Source organism: Sorex fumeus, unplaced genomic scaffold (genome assembly GCF_029834395.1).
Source record: "Sorex fumeus unplaced genomic scaffold, SorFum_2.1 ptg000063l, whole genome shotgun sequence".
Taxonomy (NCBI): domain Eukaryota; kingdom Metazoa; phylum Chordata; class Mammalia; order Eulipotyphla; family Soricidae; genus Sorex; species Sorex fumeus.
Window position 1 is genome coordinate 33,311,141 of NW_026606120.1, and position 19,526 is coordinate 33,330,666.

Below are 19,526 nucleotides of genomic sequence, written 5' to 3' on the forward strand. Positions count from 1 at the left end.
ATACCTTGTACTTAATCACTTAATCACTTAACTTCCCGTTAGTTGTCGATTTGCTCGAGCGGGCGCCAGTAACGTCTCCATTTGTCCCTGTCGCGTGCTAGTATAGCCCAATGGCATCTGTTCGCTCTGGGATCATGAAGAGCCTCAAACCGATCGTTCATGATCTTCACGAAGAAGTCTGACGATCTGGTAGGTGGGTGGCCAAGTGGTCTTTTGACATCCCGTGGAATCCAGTCAGTAACAGCTCTAGTCCAGCGGTCATCCTTAAATCTCATTACGTGACCAACCCATCTGATTTTTGACACCTTGGCAAATGAGACAGTGTCCCTGATTCTTGATCGTCGACGGATGTCGGAACTCCGGATTTTTTCTCTCATTTGAGTGAAACGTGATATTCCAAGCATAGCTCTTTCTATTCTTCTTTGGGAGACCTGAATAGCATTCTCATCCTGTTTGCGTAGGGCCCAGGTCTCTGAGGCATATGTTAATGCAGGAAGAACAGTGGAATCAAAGAGATGTGCCCGGAGCCGGAGGTTCTTCGTCCTCTTAGCTATTTCTTCGATGTTCTTGAAGGTGTTCCAAGCCGCTCTCTTCCTCCTGCGCAGCTCGGGTGCCAGGCCATTTGTCATGTTGACCTCTCAACCTAGGTACACATAGCTGTTGCATTCGGAGATGGTCGCTCCGTTGAGAGCGAATGGGGCATCAGGAACGAGGCTGTTTCTCATAAACATTGTCTTCATAAGATTCAGCTGTAGTCCTACCTTTCCACACTCACGGTCAAAGTCGGCCAGCATTTGTGCCGCTTGGCTGATGTTTGGTGTTATTAAAACAATGTCATCAGCAAAGCGGAGGTGGTGTATTTGCCAACCATCTATCTTCACTCCCATTCCTTCCCATTCCAGTCGTCGCATGATGTTCTCGAGGGTGGCACTGAAGAGTTTCGGTGAAATGGTATCACCCTGCCGCACCCCTCTCTTGACATCAATGATCACTTCTTTGTAGAATGGTGAGATCCTGGTAGTGAATCCGCAATACAGCTCACGGAGGATCTTGATGTATTGGGCTTGAATGCCCTGATTGGCTAGGGCTTCAATGACCGCTTCCGTCTCAACAGAATCAAAGGCCTTCTTTAAATCAATGAACGTTAAACAGAGCGGCATCTTGAACTCCCGAGAAACCTCAATGAGCTTGGTTATCATGTGGATATGGTCGATGGTGCTGAATCCTTTGCGGAACCCGGCTTGCTCACATGGTTGTCCTTCATCTAGTGTTCTGCCAATCCTATTTCGGATGACTCGAGTGAACAACTTGTAGATGACAGACAATAGGCAGATTGGGCGATAGTTGCCAATGTCATGGATGTCTCCCTTCTTGAACAGTACTACGGTCCTGCTGGTTTTCCACTGGGACGGAACCTTGCATTCAGACAGGTAGCGAGTGAAGAGCTGAGCCAGTGTATTGATGAGTACTGATGGCAGGTTCTTCAGGTGTTCAGGTCTGACCTTGTCTGGGCCGGGTGCTGTTTCTTTACTGGCGAAATGGCGTGTCGGATTTCGGAAGGGAGAACGTTGGGAACGACATATCCATCCTGTGGAATTTGGTATGTCGGCAAGTGGAAATGGCTATCGAAGAGATTTGAGTAGAAGTCATGGATAATCTTCTGCATTGCCGTTCTGGAGGATGTGATGGATCCATCAGGACGTCGGAGGGCAGTCAGTTTCTCTGGCCCCTTGTTTTTTTTTTTGTTTGTTTTCAAGGACATTCTTTGGCACTGACAAAATTTCTATAAAGCAATTAAATTTTTTTCTAGTCCTATCATTATACTTTGATGAAGGGAGCTAGTGAGTCCAGATTCATGTCGAAATAGATAAGTTTGACCCCAAGTTTTTCCCAGTAACCTGTTGATAAAAAGCATAGGCTCTGGAGTTGGGCAAGCATGGACTTGAATTACTTAAACTCTGTGTTCTTATTTATAAAATTGAGAATAATAGCACTACCTGACTCACAGTTTTGTGTAAGAGTGGAAATGTAATAAAGATGAAATACAGCACTCTTTCTGGGCACTGCTTAGTCAGTGGTAGCTGCTATCATTCACACTCTGCGCAAAAAGGGAAGGCAAATGCAATAGAGACAGAGTTTTATACTAACCATGAGCTATGGAGCTTTTAGCGACCACTTTTTAGTGTATTCCATGGCCAAATTTCTGGTAAAAACCTTAAACATCTAATTATTTAGGAAGAAAAGACAGGCGCATGAAACATGCAGCATGGTGAACACTATTCATCATTCCTATTTAAAAAAAAAAACCTTTGAAGGATTTTAAAAACATGGGGACTGAAAACACTTCAAGATAAATGTCTACATGCAAGGTCCTTGGCAGACACAGAGAAATTGTCATTCTGAATCCAGGTTTGACTTGGATAGGGAATAACTTTTAAAAAACCCACGAAGACAGTAATTTACGAGAATTGTATTTACCCAAGGCTAAAGGGAAGGTTTCTGTCTAGCCTAACAGTGATGTCATATAAATTCAGAAGTAAAATGCTAAGGGAACACATTGGGCAGTGTTACCCAAAGTATTTTCCATAGACCCCAAACATGAGATATTTGGTGACAGTGAGTTTCTATAGTCAAGTAGGTCTGGGAAACTGTAGATCAATTGTCTTGATCTAAACTCTTCACTGACATAAGAAAGACTTTCAAAAGTCCTAGAATAAAGCAGTCTCTCATAGCAGATCATTCTAGAAGATTACAGTTAGTCCTCCTATATTGCCATCAGAACTATCATTCATGTTTGAGAGAATTCAGGAATACATTATGTTTATGGTTTGGTGATCATGGAAGTCTCCATTCCCTCTGCAGGGATGGCATGTGACACATATAACTCAGTTCTACACCTCAGTAAGTATTTTTAAGTGCACACAGACTTTGAGGGCTTCTGAATTAAAACAAGAAGGTAAAGGTAAAGGTAAAGGCCCTCCCGTTGATCGTCGATTTGCTCGAGCAGGCCCAGTAACGTCTCCATTGGAGACTTTGTTGTTACTGTGTCTGGCATATCGAATACTCTCGGTAGCTTGCCGGGCTCTCCGAGAGGGGTGGAGGAATTGAACTCGGGTCGGCCATGTTGGCCGCTTGTAAGGTGAACGCCCTACCGCTGTGCTATCGCTCCAGCAAGAAAAGGAGGGAAAATTCTTTAGGATGTGTCAGAATTTTCTGTTTTAGATGAGGCTGTGTGAGAAGATGGTATCTAGAGTTTGTGGTCACCATCTTGTCACCACCAGAACATGACTGTGGGATTCAGTCAGGAGAGACTGACGCTGTCGAACAGCCCAAGGTCACACTTCCTGCTAGTGCCAGCTACGGTCCTTAGTTAGGGTCACTAGTTTCTGTGAATAAAATGCAATCCAAAAGTTAACGATCTTGATTTATTCCAGCAACCCCTCATATTGTGATACATGCTTTTAGTAGGTTCCTAATGGCAATTCGTCCTTTCACAGGATTGTGCCCTGTTTATCTAAATGGGATAATTACCTGAAACCATGTGACAACCTTGTTTAGAAGATGTCTGTATTTCCCCAAACACACTCTGTACCACTGTGCCACACCCCTTGTTCCATCCCCCAGCCTTCACCAGCAGTGCATACTCCACGGAACACACGTTGGGAATGTGTGGATTTATAATTCCTGCTAATCCTCTTCTTTCTCTTTATCCAGGTTTATCAGCTTCTTTCTTCTTCTTTCCAGGTTTATCAGCTGGAAAATGTCAGTCTGGCTTATCCCCTCTCCACTCTCCTTCACCAGCTCTGCATACTGAGTATCTGTGAGTTCAGGTACTATGGTCTCAGTTGCCGTCTGCCTACCTTGCCAGTTCACTGAGACTGCATTTACAGATGTTAAATACATATACCTCTTAATGAAATGACACCCCTGAAAAAATGCCCAGGGATAAATCATTTCATTTTCATAATTACTATTAGTCTGGGGGACACACCAACAGTACTCATGGCTTACTCCTGGCCCTGTGCTCAGGAGTCACTCCTAGTGAAGTCTGGGAGACCATATGGGATGCTGGGGAATGGTCAATTGTGTGCATAGAAAATACTCTGCGCCACTATACTATCATTTGTCTACATCACTTTGTTATATTTAAGTGAGAATTTGTCATACCAATGCCCTTTCTTGTAAGTGAGGAGACATTTAGCAAGGGTCACTGCATGTTGCTGACTTAGAGCAACCCGTCCACTTTGACTCTAGGACTTGATATTCACTTTGAGTCTCTCAGGTATCTGGGATCACTCGTTGAACTTGTTCTCCAGATTTTTGTTTTGTTGTTTTTTTTTTTTAATAATGTAAGAGTACTGCCATTTGTTCAGCCATTGATTAAGCTGATTGAATTGGGCATAAACTCCACATTACTTTTTTATTTTATTGTATCACCGTGAGATAGAGTTACAAAGCTTTTATGTTTGAGATTCTGCCATACAATGACGGAACACCCATCCCTCCTCCAGTGCACATTTTCCACCACCAATGTCCCAAGTGTCACCCCCCACAAACACATACACACCGCAGTCCTCACCCTGCCTTTATGGCAGACATTTCCCTAATACTCTCTCTCTACTCTCTCTTTAATTTGGGGCATTACACTTTACCTACCAGGGGCAGACGCTAGATAATATGTTTTCCATAGCTCTTTTCAAATATCACAAGAGCTTGTGTGGCTGTGATTGTAAATGCTTGGGTTCCAGATACATCTCTGTATGGCACTAGTCCATTTTGGGATTCAATTAGAACTCATTGAACCAGGGCTGTTAGTGTGCTAAGATGGTGTCCGGAGGCAAATTGTGGCCTGACAACCAGTCTTCTGGATGGGCGGGAACCCGGGAAGGTGACAGCCCAGGTTCTCTGCTGCCATGCATCTGGAGATTTAGTCCTGGAACCCACATACCTGGGCCTTGCTTGTGGAAGCTCTTGGTCACCGGGATTCCATCTGGAGTAAATGGAGACTGCACCTGCTCCATCCTCCATCTGGGGTTCCCTGGTGATATTGGCTTGGTATGGGGCTCAGAGAGATCTCCGGCGCTGTGGTATCTTCCGGGACTTGCCTCTGTGTCTATGCACCAGGGCTGTTGGTGCGCTAAGATTCACATTACAAAATTTTCAGCAGATTATATCTTGGTGAGGTCCATCCTGAGATGGTGGAGTCAGGCTTGGGGCATGGCGGCAATTTTGGATTGTGGAAGCAAGTGGCTGCCAGGGACTTTGCTTGGGCGGGCACAGACCAATCCACCCCCTCCAATTTACTCAGGACTGTTCAGCCATGTATGGATCTGAGCTTAACTGTAGCATTTGATCTCTTTCAAGATTTATTTAGGTGTCTCTGAGGCAAGGCCGATAGTAGAGTTTAAAGTTAGTGGCACTGAAGTTAGTTCATGGAGGTGACTGCCAGTGCTTCCATGTATATTGTGAAGTAGGGTGGAGGGTTAGCCCATCCCAACTCTGAGTGAGCTTGTATAGCTGAGTTGGAGGTGGTTTGTGGGTGTGACCTCCCACATACCTAACTTTGGCAATTTCATTTCTTGGTAAACTTGGTCCCAAGTTGTTGGGGTCTGGTCTAAGGCACAGTGGCAATTTTGGGGTATCCGGAAGCCTGATTCACTTGCCCTGCAGGTACAGGTTGACCTGTTGGCAGCACCATACCCCCTCTTTGGTTGTTAATTAGCAGGTTTGTCTGAAACTCCCACAGTAGAACTTGACAGCATATCTTTCCTTAAAACCAGCACAGTTAAGCTGGCCATTACCACTCAGGCTTTGCCGCCAGAACACGGGTCAGAGATGTTTCTTTCTCCAAGACAATTCAGAACATATCTCAGGAACCACCACATTGCAAAGACTCCTCTTACTTCAGAAATGGGCAGTTATTAGCTCTGCTCCAAACAGGCTCAAGGAGTTGAGGCACTATTCCTTGTATCCTTGTAAACACATCTTTTTCTTGTAATCCTTGTAAAAACATCTTTGTATCCTTGTAAACACATCTTTTTGTGGCAAACCCTCCTTTCCACACAGAAGGCAACAGCAATGAAATGATCTGACAATTCCCTTTGTCCTTTCGTGTTTGTGTGTGTATGTGTGTGTGTTGTATTTGGTGGGTGGTAGAAGAGGGAAGGAAAGAATTATGGAAAGAGATTTGTTCCTCTCCTCTTTCTTAGTTATCCCCCCATCTCCGAACAGCAGGTTTTACTACACATTCTTCCAAATGTAGAAACTGAGACTCAAGAGATCACAGAAAATGGGCAAGGGCACCACCATGCTCTTGATTCTGTTTCACATTGTCATTATCAGGGTATATAACATTTTGGTTGGCCTTCTCAGCTTGGAATATGTTTTTGTACACCTATAAGTGCTCGCTTCGGCAGCACATATACTAAAAATTGGAACGATACAGAGAAGATTAGCATGGCCCCTGCGCAAGGATGACACGCAAATTCGTGAAGCGTTCCATAAAGGGCTGGAGCGATAGCACAGCGGGTAGGGCGTTCGCCTTACAAGCGGCCAACTATGGCCGACCCGAGTTCGATTCCTCCGCCCCTCTCGGAGAGCCCGGCAAGCTACCGAGAGTATTCGATATGCCAGACACAGTAACAACAAAGTCTCCAATGGAGACGTTACTGGGCCCGCTCGAGCAAATCGATGATCAACGGGAGGGCCTTTACCTTTACCTTACCTTTACACCTATAAGAGAGTTGTGCCAAGATGTTCGGATTCAGTATGCTCAGTAACTTGGTATTGTGGGGTGCAGATTTCATCAGAGAGGGCAAGGAGAGGAAGCAGAATTGTGGAATGGTCACCGTTTGTACAGTTCCAGGCCTTGAGTCTAGTGGAGTCTCTCTTGGAACCAAAGCTGACCAGAAATAGAGCTGTGACTGTCTTCTGAATAAGGTGACTTTCGTTGCTGTGATAACACAGTCTGCAGTGAGCTAACATCTTTAAGGACATCCATCTGGGGTCTTTTCAAGAATATTGGAGTATTCTTCATCTTCCATCTTCAAAGATGGAAGAAACAAAAAGAGGCAGAGAAGTTTTCCCTTTGAAAATACAGGTGTTGATAGCCATCTCTGACCTCCAAGATTGGCGCTGGCTTCTGCAGAAATTACATTTTTAATATTAAAGAAAGAGTTAGTAAGCTTGTGTGGGCCTAAATGAATTTCCAATGTATCAGCAGAAAAGTCAACAAAAGGTTGTATTTCTTGTTCTAATCCCTTTACTTATTCCACCAAATGGTTTTCAGATGTTCAACCACACTGAAAGCAAAAAAAGAAAGCCCACACCAGAGGCTAAACTTTTGGCTGCAGCAAGGTGTCTTAAAAATAGCATGATACATATATTTCTGGAAGCAGTCAAAAGTCCTCTAAGAGGAGCCTACCTGTGTGGTTTATAACTCCTACAGACAAGGCAAGATGGAGAAATTAAAGGCTTGTTTATTGCCAGGTTAAGATAAGTCAGAATCAAAACTCAGGTTACTTCGGCAGAGCTCTGAGTTCTCTTTACTGTCTCCCTACACTGGTTTAGCACTTATGTCCTTATAAAGGAGCTTACAATTGCTCCTGCAGGTGGGCAGCATCTAATTAGAAATGGAAACAAGAACCTTTGATTTGTGATATCTGTCAATTGCTGTTTGCAGGAAATTTTCCACTTGTTTTATAAGTGATCAACTGATGGTGGTTTAGCTGAACGTAGTGTTGAGAAAGATTCAGTCTTTGGGCTTGTGATACATGCCATGGGTCTCTTATGGGAACAGGTGTCCACAGATCAGTTACTTTCATCCTCTACAAAACAAAACAGTGGCAACCAGCAAGTCTTCCCAAGGGAAGCACTTGTTTTCAAATTCTGCTGCTTTCTGTAACTTCTAGTATATAATATTGTGGAGTTCAAATGTACATATACTTTTTCAAGAAAAATAAAAATTTTAAAATGCATAGCCTCTTTGTGTGAGGCGAATGTGATAACCACTAGCACAGCGGTAGGGCGTTTGCCTTGCGCACAGCCAGCCCAACCAAGCCGGGTTCGATTCCTCCACTCCTCTCGGAGATCCCGGCAAACTACCAAGAGTATCTCGCCCACACGGCAAAGCCTGGCAAGCTACCCATGATGTATTCAATATGCCAAACGCAATAACAACTAGCCTCAAAAAAATGGAGACAGGAGCGATAGCACAGCGGGTAGGGCGTTCGCCTTACAAGCGGCCAACATGGCTGACCCGAGTTCGATTCCTCCGCCCCTCTCGGAGAGCCCGGCAAGCTACCGAGAGTATTCGATATGCCAGACACAGTAACAACAAAGTCTCCAATGGAGACGTTACTGGGCCCGCTCGAGCAAATTGATCATCAACGGGAGAGCCTTTACTTTACTTTACTGTGCCTGCTCAAGCAAATTGATGAACAATGGGAGGACAGTGACAGTGACAGCCTCTTTACTTTATAAAGGGATCCAATTTTCTTTGCAACTTTTTAAGTTGCTGAGCTCTGGAAAGGAGGCATGCAGAGGTGGGGAGAGGAGGCAAGGGCTGCTTTAAGTTGCCTTTCATAGTTTTGTATTTTAGTTTCTTCTCATCTAAATAGTCTTTTTTTTTTCAGGAGATGGGTAATATGGCATTTTTTGCTTTTGTTTTGAGACCACTACCAGACTATGTGTGATGCTGGGAATTGAACCTGGATGGTTCAGGTTAAGACAAGCGTCTTATCCTCTGTTCTGTAGTACTGTCTCTCCAGTCCCTAACACGGCTTCTTAAATATCTACTTCCTTTTGTGACTGTCTGGTCCTGAACTCCTGGTTAATGTGTGGTTTGTTCTGCCAACTCTGAGACTCCATAGTCCTCCTAGGTCAGATCTCTTCTTGCTTCTCTCTGATGCTCCCACCCTTCTGTATTTTACACACACACACACACACACACACACACACACACACACACACACACGTGTGTGTGTGTGTATATATTCCCGTAGTCAGGATACAGGGCTCATAGTCTATATGGGTGGGGTCAGTGTATCAGGATTTTTGAGCTTCGAGAAACAATACTAAACTTCCATTTAATCACAGTTAAGACTTGAATTTAAAAGACCCTAGAACATTTATTCTCTTACAAGAGGAAAAGTTCAAGGCAGGTTGGACTCCATGTATACTATGCTCTTTAGCTAATTGTCAAGAGTTAATTAAAACATCTTTCCTACACAAAAGGGCTGGAGAGATAGCACAGCAGTAGGGCATTTGCCTTGTGTGCAGACAGTGAGGCCGAGTCGGTTCTATTCCTTTGCCCCTCTCGTAGAGTCCAGCAAGCTACCGAGAGTATCTCGCCCACACAGCAAATCCTGGCAAGATACCCGTGATGTACTTAATATTCCAAACACGGTAACAACAAATCTCAATATGGAGACATTACTGGGCCCGCTCCAGCAAATCGATGAACAACAGGAGGACAGTGGCAGTGACAAATTCTCCACAATTAAAGACAGAGAATAACAGTTCTTTGTTTTGGTTGGCTCTTGTTTTGTTTTGTTTTGGAGCTACACCTGAGAATGCCCAGGGGTTGCACCTGGCTCTGCACTCAGAATCACTCTTGGCAGTGCTTGGGGAAATCCTTTCCTGGTGGTGCTCGGGGAACTATATGGGATACTGGGAATCCAACCTGGGTCAGCTGTGTGCAAGGCAACTACCTAATCCATTTACTCCAGTCCCAACTACCTAATCCATTTACTCCTTTGCTTGTTTGCAGAGACTATGCTTTTATTCTATGCTTCCTTTCCCACCCATAAGAAAGAATCATTTCCTCTGCATAGCTTAAGAGACTCTGCTTATTACTTTAGGTCAGAATCATAAGTCCATTGATTTATATATCCTCAATATTATCTGTTTTCATCTATGAACTTAGAATAATATTGCTCCTGATTTATGGGTTTGTTTGGAGGACTCAATAGATCATTTATATAAAGTTGTTTAGTATAACTCCTACAACAAAAAAAATTACCTTCTTAGTGTTAATAACTATTAATAACTGTTAAATTAGTAAAGTAAGTAAGTAAAGGCCCTCCCATTTATCATCGATTTGCTCAAGCAGGCCCAGTAACGTCTCCATTGGAGACTTTGTTGTTACTGTGTCTGGCATCAACTGTTAAATTGTTATTTTTTATTCTTATAGTAAATGATAATTTTCCCTTTGAGAAACACAGACTAACATTCTGAAATAGTATTCAAAACAATGGTAACTGTTTCAAATTTGAATCACATCAACCCATTTTGAAGTGACAATTTTGGTATATATATGAATTATATTTTATGATTTAGTTACACTTTTGTTTGCTTTTGCTACATGAAGACTTATATATATTATATATAATATGCGATATATTGAACTCTCAAGAAACCTCAATGAACTTGGTCACTGTGTGGATATTATCAATCACGCTGAATCCTTTTCGGAACCTGGCTTGCTTGCATGGTTGTCCTTCATCTAGTATTCTGCCAATCCTATTCATTCAGGATGACTTGAGTGAACAACTTGTAGACGACGGACAGCAGACAGTTCGGGTGATAGTTGCCGATGTTGTGGATGTCTCCCTTCTTATACAAAAAAATGGTCTTGCTTGTTTTCTATTGGGACGGAACCTTGCATTCAGACGGGTAAGTGTAAAGAACCGGCCCTATGTGTTGACGAGTACTGGCAGCAGATTCTTCAGATGTTCAGGTCTGACCTTGTCTGGACTGGGTGCTGTATGCTTCTTTACTGATGAAATTGCATGTCAGATTACGGAAGGGAAAACGTTGGTAACAACATCTCCATCCTGCGGAATTTGGTATGTGGGCAGGTGGACATGACTATCAAAGAGATCTGAGTAGAAGTCGTGGATAATCTTCTCCATTGACCTTCTGGAAGATGTAATAGATCCATCAGGACATCAGAGGGCAGTCATCTTGGTCTTATAGTTGGTGAAGGACAGGCGTGCATTGCGAATACTTTTCCCAGCTTCTGCCGCATCAGCCAACACTGCTGTTCTTCTCTCTTTGGGGTCTTCCTTGATAGCTTCTCTGCACAGCTTTTCGAACTCAGACATTAGCTTGTGTTTGTCTGAGACTCGCGCCAAACCGCATTGGTGAATGAGCTCAAGAGTTTCTGAAGACAAGAGTCTGTTTGTGGCTTTCCTACTCTTGGCATTCCTCGGGTAGTCATGGAGGTGCTGAACCAGTTGATCATATTCCTTGTCGATGTTGTCAATCATGGCATCTTCCCATGTTGCTGCAATAGTGCCAAAGAGCTCCCAATTGGCAGTCGTTGGGAATTCCCTTCTTAAACTTTTCAGCCCTTTCTCCCCACTCTGTGAAGTAGAATTTTGCATGAAGAAGACAGTGGTCCGATCCTGTTTGGAATTTTGGGACAACCGTGGCAAAACCATTGATTGAATATGATGTGGTCAATTTCATTGTGGAACTGTCCATCGGGAGACTCTCGTGTCCAATGTTTAGATTCAGTCTTCTGGAACTGTGAGTTACCATGGATGGGTCTTGGTCGATATGATGAACTCAGATAGTCTGTCACCCTGTTCGTTCCATTCTAGGCCATAGGCCCCGATGTGGAGTTCTTTGGGCGACCTTCTCGGACTTATCTTGGCATTAAAATCACGGACAATGATCTTGTAGAAAGTGTGGTCTTCTTTATAGAACTTCTCCAGCTCCATGTAGAACTTCTCAATTTCTTCTTCATTGCAATAGGATGTTGATGCATAGATGTAGAAGATAGAAACTGCTGGCAATGAGTCACATCTATTCAAGTGTAATCGTCCGATTCAGGTTGTTAGGCATTTGAACGAATCAATGCTCATGGCCAACTTTGTGTTGACAAGGACACGACACCACTGACGCCTCTATTGTCGCATGTCTGAGGAACAGTTCTTCTTTAGTGTTGAAAATGGTGCGGTGTGATCAATGCCTTCTCATCTCACTCAGACCAATGATGTCATACTTGATCTTCTGTGCTTGCACCATCAGGTCTTCGATGGATGCATCCGATGCCAGAGTACATGCATTGAAAGTACAGACGGTTATTTTAGTTCTTCGTTTTGGCAGCCTAGTACAGCCTTGAGATTTTATCAGCTTCTCCTTGCTCATCCTTCTTAACGCTGCTGTATTGGGGTCTCTTTCAGGGTCAGAGGAATAAGACCCATTGTATTTACTGTTTTTGGCATATCGAATTCACCTCTGGTAGCTTGCCAGGCTCTGCTGTGCGGACGGGATACTCTCAGTAGCTTGCCAGGCTCTCTGAGAGTGATAGAGGCTTTTAGGGCGGCCTCTAATCGCCCTTGCAGGTATTTCCAAAGTTCAAACCATATTTAAACCCCATCAAACATGGTGCAGTAATTATGGAAATTGGTAGGAAGTGTCTTATGTTGTGTTGCGCAGTCGCAAAGTGGCCGCCTGGTCTGGAAAGTGGCCTGGAGCATGGTGGCAGTTAGGTAGTGGAGATCGACCAATGAGGAATTTATCTGGCACCACCAGGGTGTGTCTAATGGGTGTGAACCCTGGGTCACTGGAGATTGGGGGAAGTAGGCAGAGGATCTTTGTTTTCATGAGAGTTCAAGATGCCTGTCTAACGTTCATCTATTTAAAGATGGCCTTTGATTCTGTTGAGACTGAAGCAGTCATAGGAGCCCTAGCTAAACAGGAAGTTCAAACTCAATACATCAGGATCCTCCTTGAGCTGTATTACGGATTCACCATCAGAATCTCACCATTCTACAAAGAAGTTATCATCGATGTAAAGAGAGTTCGGCAGGGTGATACCATTTCACCGAAACTCTTCAGTGCCACCCTCAAGAACGTCATGCGACCACTGGAATGGGAAGAAATGGGAGTGAAGATAGACGATTGGCAACTACACCACCTCCACTTCACTGATGACATTATTCTAATAACACCAAACATTAACCAAGAGACACAAATGTTGGCTGACCATGAGTGTGGAAAGGTCAGACTGCATCTGAAGCTCACCAAGACAATGTTCATGAAAAAATAATTAGTTCCTGATGTTCCATTTGCTCTCAATGTAAGGAACATCTCCAAATGCAGCAGTTATGTGTACCTGGGTCGAGAACTTAACATGAGGAATGTCTTGGCACCAGAACTGAGCAGGAGGAAGAGAGCAGTATGGAATGAATGCCTTCAAGAGTGTCGAAAAAACTATTAAGAGGACAAAGAACCTCTGGCTCTGGGCACATCTTTTCCACTCTACCATTCTTCTTGCACTAACATATGCCTTAGAGACCTGAGCCGTACGAAAATGAGACACAAATGCTGTTCAGATCAGCCAAAGAGAAATTGAAAGATCTGTGCTCGGAGTATCACGCTTCACTCAAGTGAGAGAAGAAATCCAGAGTTCCGACCTCCGTTGACGATGGAAGAGTGACAATCAAAGAGCAGGGATGCTGTCTCATTTGTCAAGGTGTCGAAAATCAGATGGGCTGGACATGTAATGCGATTTGCAGACAACTGCTGGACTAGAGCCGTTACCGACTGGATTCCACGGGATGTCAAAAGAATGCCTGGTCGCCCACCTACGAGATGGTCAGACTTCTTCGTCAAGACCCTGAACAAACAGTTTGATGCTCTTTGGGTTTCTGGCATGAACAGACACCACTGGGCTACATTAGCACTTGACAGGGTTGAATGGAGACATTACTGTGCCCACTCAAGCACGTTGATGAACAATGGATGACAAGCGATTACAATCGATGTGATGTATTATATATAATTCGTATACATATTTAATATATATTATTGAGATACAGTTACATATATATTGTATATATATTGAGATAGTTACAACCTTGTTAATAATTGGGTTTCAATCATACAGTGTTCCATCACCCATCTCTTCACCACTGTATATTTTGGACCACCAATGTCCCCAGTTTCCCCCCTGCTCCCCTTCCTCTAGCCTACCTCTATAGCAGGCACTTTTATTCACTCTCTCTCTCTCTCTCTCTCTCTCTCTCTCTCACTTTCTCTCTATCCTTTTTGGGCATTATGGTTTGCAATACAGGTACCAAAATGTCATCATACTTGTCACTTTACCTGTCACTGTCATTGTCACTGTCCTCCTGTTGTTCATCGATTTATTCGAGCGGGCCCAGTAATGTGACAATTGTTACTGTGTTTTGGCATATCAAATACGTCACTGGTAGCTTGCCAGGCTTTGCCATGTGGGCGAGATACTCTTGGTAGCTTGCCGGCTCTCCGAGGGGGCAGAGGAATTGAACTCGGGTCAGCCATGTTGGCCACTTGCAAGGCAAATGCCCTATCCGCTGTACTATAGCTCCAACCCATCATTTTACCTACTTTTTGCAAATTGATTTCCATCTCTCCTTATTCCAAGTCCTTTGAAGTGTTAGAAAACTGAGACCTTTCAGAATGAGGGAGAGTGTTTGCCTCTGAAACTTTCTAATTCTTTACAATAGCCACACAAAGCTAGTTAAATTTGAATTACAGTAACTTCAAAATAATGTTGTTTTCTTGAATGGTCATTTAGTTACAGTATGCATGAGAAAATAATGTCTATTTATAGTCATAACTGTAGTCTATGCGGTATTCATGTGTTTCTCTATGTCTGTGGGTTTTTTTTTCAGACCTTCTGGTTCCTTCCCATATTTCAGAATGGTGCACTTATGGTTGATTGGTTTATCCTATTTGTCCCAATTGAAATGTTTATGCACGAGATGGAATGATGTTCTGTCCAGATTCGATAACTTCCTTACACCCTGGCTTGCCAAAACAAGCCCCAACTATGTACAACCTTAAATTGAAATAAATGAGTTGAAAAATTAGTAAATTAATAAATACTGAATACTAAATATTGAGGTGTGTTGGATCTTTATCTAAAAGTTTTGTATTGCTTTGGGACTCGTAAAGTATGTTATCTGATTTTAACTCTTGTTTATATTAATTATTCTACAGTCAAATCTGTTTTATTATATTTTGTGTTTCTTAAACTTGCAGTTTCCAGGGACCTATCATTTAGATTAAATGAGGGACATAAGAATCTACAATAATTAAAATAAGATATTAATTTCCTCAGTGATACCACATTTTAAGTGCTATAGCCAATATGGCTATCATAGGTTTGTTGTTATAGAAACCTATTTTTATGATGAGTGTATATTATAGAATACTTCCATCATATAGAAGGCACTTCTCTAGAACTTTACTATTTCAAGTGTGAACATGAAAAAGCTTGGACTTTGAAAGTGCTAAAGTTGTACTTTTATTGGACTTACCTCATAGAAAAAGTGTATTTATTTTTCTCTCTACAACAATTTTTATGCTTTTAAAAAGTTATCTTTTCAATTCTGAATTAATTTTATTCTAATAAATGTAGGTTGTTGACCAATGTTAAATTCTTGATTTTGACAAATGTACCATGATAATGCAACATTAGGGAAAGAAGGGTAAAGAATATCCATAGATTTTTTACTATCTCTGTAAGTCTTTGTAAGATCTTTGTAGCATTTTCATATGTTTTAATATAATCTCATTCAAATTATGCTTAGGGGACTATTTCATACCAGTTGCCCAACATGAGACTTTTACCAGAATAATCTCCAGGAGTAATAACTTCCTAGTACTGATTTTACATAAAAAATCTCAGGCCACTGGAATTTTAAGGATATCCAGGCATTACCAAAGCAACTAAAGATGTTTCCAGGATTCCTGAACTAGCAATTTGATGAGATTGACATTTAAAAAATTTTGCTCTTCTATTGACATATAAAAATAAATGTTTATACATATATATATAAATGTACATATGTTTTTGGTTTGTGGAGGAGAGTTTTTAAAATGATTCAAATAATACTTTACAAGCTTTTCTTTAACTTTATTTTCACTGAAGTTGACCATCAACCATTCATTCAGTACTCATGAGTGAGGTAAAGATTCAGTAGTAAGAGTTAAATACATGGTACTTGTTCTTATAGTTGAAGTATCTGCAAAAAAAGTCACAACTTAGGCAAATATTTTTTTATTAAAATTTTAATTAAAAATTAAAATTAGATGAGGCTGTGGTGATAGCACAGCAGGTAGGGCATTTGCCTTGCACGCAGCCGACCTGGGTCCGATCCCCAGCATCCCATATCATCCCCCAAGCACTGCCAGGAGTAATTCCTGAGTGCAGAGCCAGGAGTGATCCCTGAGCATCACTGGGTGTGACCCAAAGAAAGGCCAAAAAAAAATCCTTAAAAATTTGGAAACCTATTTCAAGTGATCAAATTAGGATACTAATTCTTTGTAGAAATATAGACTTTTGTAAAGAGACAAAAAATGTCCCAGGTTCAGCAATGCATATTTTCATAAACTGTCAATTTAACTCGGAAAAGAGCATAAAGAGCATACAAGCTAAAATAAACAGACTAGTATGTAAAATAGCTACTTTTGGCTTAAACAGCATTAATTTTCAATATCATAAAAATATAATCAACTTTTAAAAAATATTTTCTTTTTTTTTGCTTATATGCTCATATGATGGAGCAATAGCTTATATGCTGGAGTGATAGCAGGGTGGAGTGATAGCGCAGCAGGTAGAGCGTTTGCCTTGCACACGGCTGACCCAGATTCTATTCCTCCGCCCCTCTCAGAGAGCCCGGCAAGCTACTGAGAGTATCCCGCCCTCACAGCAGAGCCTGCCAAGCTCCCTGTGGCGTATTCAATATGCCAAAAACAGTAACAAGTCTCACAATGAAAACATTACTGGTGCCCACTCAAGCAAATCGATAAACAATGGGAGGACAGTGCTACAGTGCTATAGTACCCTTTTCTTAATAAAATTGATGGTTAGTAATACTATTAATGGTAAGGTTTCATGCAAAACATTCCAACAACACAGTCTCCATCAGTTCCTGCTTTCCTCCACAATGGCCCCAGTGTCCCTTCTCCCCATCCCCTACCACACACTCTCCATCCTGCCTCCCCCAGCCCCCTCTCAGATAAATTTCCTCCTGAAGACCAGTTCTTGAGTTCTGTTGTTTGGGGGCATTTGTTAATCCTCTACAGTGATACTTTTACATTCTACGTACGAGAGAGATCTTCTTGCATCTGTCCTTCTTCCCTGACTAACTTCATCCAGGTTTTATGAGCACTAAGGTAAAAGACAAAGCACAGAAGAATATCACTCCCTAGGACCGGAGCAGTAATAGTACAGTGGCTAGGACATTTGTCTTGTACTCACCTAGCCGTGCTTGATCCTAGGCATCCTGTAGATAATCTTGAGCACTACCAAGAGCAAAGTAAGCCCTGAGCACTGCCAGGTATGGCCCAATTCCCCATCAAAATATATAAACACTTCCAAATTCCAGGAGATATCTGTTATCTCTGATGGTTAAGGTGCCCTGCTGGAAAGTACCTTTGGTGGAAAGATTTTGGTAGCATTGTACAATGGTAGATATTTTGATTTGGTATAGTTTTTCACCGTGGAGTTTTCAAATTATTAAATAAATTCATTTCTAATAGTCAGAATTTTCTTGTTTTAACTTGTCTTTAGTAGCAGGAAAAAAGCACCAGTGCACTTAACCTTAGTAGGAAAGATTGAGTGAAAGAAGAAGATCTCACATCCTTGGAACCATTGTACCTTGAGACTCCCAGAGCATCAGTGGCAAAGGAGGGAATGGAGGGAGGTCTGCTCAGTGATAGAGAGGTAAGCAAGAGAGCTTACCTTAAGGGGACATAGTTCCATAATAACATGCTCCTAGATATTACTTGGCCTTCTCTTTAACTCAGGGATTCATGAATCTCAAATAATTTCTTATAATCTGAAGAAATTAAACCTCTTTCTTTTTCTGAAAATTAATTTTTTCTTCATCCTTCTTTTAGTCTCTTTTCCCCTGAGTTTGCTAGATTCTTGTTTCTTCCTTTTGATTTAAGGAAGAATCTGTAGACTTTTTTGATTACAAAGAAATGGGGGTGGGTAGGGATTGGGGACTGGTAAGGTAAGAGGAAGTGGATGTAGTGAGAACAGCAGTGGACAGTCAGAGTACTTGCATTACCTGTGTGAAGCCATGGGTTTGATTTTTATGTGGATACTTTGATTTTAATATGCTATCTTCTGGGCTGGAGCGATAGCACAGCAGGTAGGGCATTTGCCTTGCACAGGGCCAACCTGGCCAACCCAGGTTCGGTTCCTCCACCCTTCTCAGAGAGCCTGGCAAACTACCGAGAGTATCTTGTCCGCACAGCAAAGCCTGGCAAGCTTCCCGTGATGTATTTGATATGCCAAACACAGTAACAAGTGTCACAATGGAGACGTTACTGGGCCCACTCAAGCAAATTGATGAACAATGGGAGGACAGTGACAGTGACAGTGATGCTATCTTCTAAAATATATTACAAATTTGTGTTGAGTTTTGGTTACTTAAATATTAAATAGAATATTTTAATAAATGATGTAGGGAAGCATGACAATTTCTCAGATCCCTAATGAAAATAGTACCAATTACATGTCAAATGAGTCCTTGATATATGAATTACTGGATTTCTGCTTAACAATGTGATATATACTTATACATACATGCTTAAAAATAATATATGAAACTAGCCATCACTTGTTTTACATTGACAAGATTATTCGAAGTTGAGTTTCAGACATACAGTGTTCCAGCTCTTACCCACCAGTGTCAGCTTCCCTCCACTAGTGTCCCCAAGTTCCCTCCCACTCCCCATCCTGACTCCCTGATGGTGTTACATTTGGTGTCTATAGTTTGGAGCTTGTGCTTTCCAGTTGTTATCTCCATGGTTTGGATATAGAGATACAGTATCACTGATGTGCCCAAAGCTCCTGATCCCTGATGGTGTTACCTGTTCCCTCCTGTTTACCTCTTCTTACCACGTCCTTCAATTCCTTTTCTTCTCATTCTTTTTCTTGTACGTATTCTTCCTAAAATCTTAGGTCAAAAGTAATCTTGTTCCACCCCCTTTTAATACCTTGTAGTCCCTCTTTCTGTTAGTTTGCAACCACAGAGATGTGAGACAATCCTGTGTTTGTCCATCTTCTGATTCACTTCACTTAACATGGTATCAACAGTCCAATCCAAGTTATAGTTAACTACATGATTTCATCTTTCCCTGCACTTCCATAGTATTCCATAGAGTATAAACACACACCTTCATAATCCACTCATCTGTCATTAAATACCTAGTTTCCATATCTTAGCTAATATGCTAAGTGCTGCAATGAATAGTGATGTGCATATGTCCTTTTGAATGAACGTTTTTGTGTCCTAGGAATAGATGCCTAGAAGTGGGATTTTTGGAGCACATGAGAGCTCAATTCTAACTTTTTCTTTTTTGTTTGTTTGATTTTTGGTTTTGGGTCACACCTGGCGATGCACAGGGGTCACTCCTGACTCTGCACTCAGGAATCACTCCTAGCATTCATTGCTCAGGGGACCATATGGGATGTTGGAACTCAAACCTGGGTTGGTTGCGTGCAAGGCAAA

The 19,526-nt window shown here is 42.1% G+C and overlaps 1 non-coding gene across 1 annotated transcript; it reads left to right on the plus strand.

Moving 5' to 3' along the window:
- Positions 1–6,400: 6,400 nt before the first annotated feature.
- LOC130036258 (U6 spliceosomal RNA) lies at positions 6,401–6,508 on the plus strand. Its single transcript, XR_008794311.1, has one exon. It is a non-coding gene; the product is annotated as a U6 spliceosomal RNA (small nuclear RNA).
- The last annotated feature ends 13,018 nt before the right edge of the window (positions 6,509–19,526 follow it).